Consider the following 2246-nt stretch of genomic DNA (forward strand, 5'->3'; position numbering starts at 1 on the left):
AGACTGTCATTTCGCCATTGTATGTCCATGGCTCCTTTATCAAATATTAATTGACCATATATGTCTGGGTTAATGTCTGCATTCTCTAGTCTGTTCCATTGGTCTGTGGTTCTGCTCTTGTGCCAGTACCAAATTGTCTTGATTACTATGGCTTTATAGTAGAGCTTGAAGTTGGGGAGTGACATCCACCCTACTTTATTCTTCTTTCTCAGGATTGCTTTGGCTATTCGGGGTCTTTGGTGTTTCCATATGAATTTTTGAATTATTTGTTCCAGTTCATTGAAGAATGTTGCTGGTAGTTTCATAGGGATTGCATCAAATCTGTATATTGCTTTGGGCAGGATTTTTGACGATATTAATTCTTCCTAGCCATGAGCACGGGATGAGTTTCCATCTGTTAGTGTCCCCTTTAATTTCTCTTAAGAGTGACTTGTAGTTTTCAGAGTATAAGTCTTTCACTTCTTTGGTTAGGTTTATTCCTAGGTATTTTATTTTTTTTGATGCAATTGTGAATGGAGTTGTTTTCCTGATTTCTCTTTCTGTTGGTTCATTGTTAGTATATAGGAAAGCCACAGATTTCTGTGTGTTGATTTTGTATCCTGCAACTTTGCTGTATTCCGATATCAGTTCTAGTAGTTTTGGGGTGGAGTCTTTAGGGTTTTTTATGTACAGTATCATGTCATCTGCAAATAGTGACAGTTTAACTTCTTCTTTACCAATCTGGATTCCTTGTATTTCTTTATTTTGTCTGATTGCCGTGGCTAGGACCTCCAGTACTATGTTAAATAACAGTGGAGAGAGTGGGCATCCCTGTCTAGTTCCCGATCTCAGAGGAAATGCTTTCAGCTTCTCGCTGTTCAATATAATGTTGGCTGTGGGTTTATCATAGATGGCCTTTATTATGTTGAGGTACTTGCCCTCTATTCCCATTTTGCTGAGAGTTTTTAACATGAATGGATGTTGAACTTTGTCAAATGCTTTTTCAGCATCTATGGAGATGATCATGTGGTTTTTGTCTTTCTTTTTGTTGATGTGGTGGATGATGTTGATGGACTTTCAAATGTTGTACCATCCTTGCATCCCTGGGATGAATCCCACTTGGTCATGGTGTATGATCCTTTTGATGTATTTTTGAATTCGGTTTGCTAATATTTTGTTGAGTATTTTTGCATCTACGTTCATCAGGGATATTGGTCTGTAGTTTTCTTTTTTGGTGGGGTCTTTGCCTGGTTTTGGTATTAGGGTGATGTTAGCTTCATAGAATGAGTTTGGGAGTATCCCCTCCTCCTTTACTTTTTGGAAAACTTTAAGGAGAATGGGTATTATGTCTTCCCTGTATGTCTGATAAAATTCCGAGGTAAATCTATCTGGCCCGGGGGTTTTGTTCTTTGGTAGTTTTTTGATTACCGCTTCAATTTCGTTGCTGGTAATTGGTCTGTTTAGATTTTCTGTTTCTTTCTGGGTCAATCTTGGAAGGTTGTATTTTTCTAGGAAGTTGTCCATTTCTCCTATGTTTCCCAGCTTGTTAGCATATAGGCTTTCATAGTATTCTCTAATAATTCTTTGTATTTCTGTGGGGTCCATCGTGATTTTTCCTTTCTCGTTTCTGATACTGTTGATTTGTGTTGACTCTCTTTTCCTCTTAATAAGTCTGGCTAGAGGCTTATCTATTTTGTTTATTTTCTCGAAGAACCAGCTCTTGGTTTCATTGATTTTTGCTATTGTTTTATTCTTCTCAATTTTATTTATTTCTTCTCTGATCTTTATTATGTCCCTCCTTCTGCTGACCTTAGGCCTCATCTGTTCTTCTTTTTCCAATTTCGATAATTGTGACATTAGACCATTCATTTGGGATTGCTCTTCCTTTTATAAATATGCTTGGATTGCTATATACTTTCCTCTTAAGACTGCTTTTGCTGTGTCCCACAGAAATTGGGGCTTAGTGTTGTTGTTGTCATTTGTTTCCATATATTGCTGGGTCTCCATTTTGATTTGGTCATTGATCCATCGATTATTTAGGAGCGTGTTGTTAAGCCTCCATGTGTTCGTGAGCCTCTTTGCTTTCTTTGTACAGTTTATTTCTAGTTTTATGCCTTTGTGGTCTTAAAAGTTGGTTGGTAGGATTTCAATCTTTTGGAATTTTCTGAGGCTCTTTTTGTGGCCTAGTATGTGGTCTATTCTGGAGAATGTTCCATGTGCACTTGAGAAGAATGTATATCCTGTTGCTTTTGGATGTAGAGTTCTAT

This window comes from Manis pentadactyla, chromosome 7 (assembly GCF_030020395.1).
Source record: "Manis pentadactyla isolate mManPen7 chromosome 7, mManPen7.hap1, whole genome shotgun sequence".
In the NCBI taxonomy this organism is placed as follows: Eukaryota; Metazoa; Chordata; class Mammalia; order Pholidota; family Manidae; genus Manis; species Manis pentadactyla.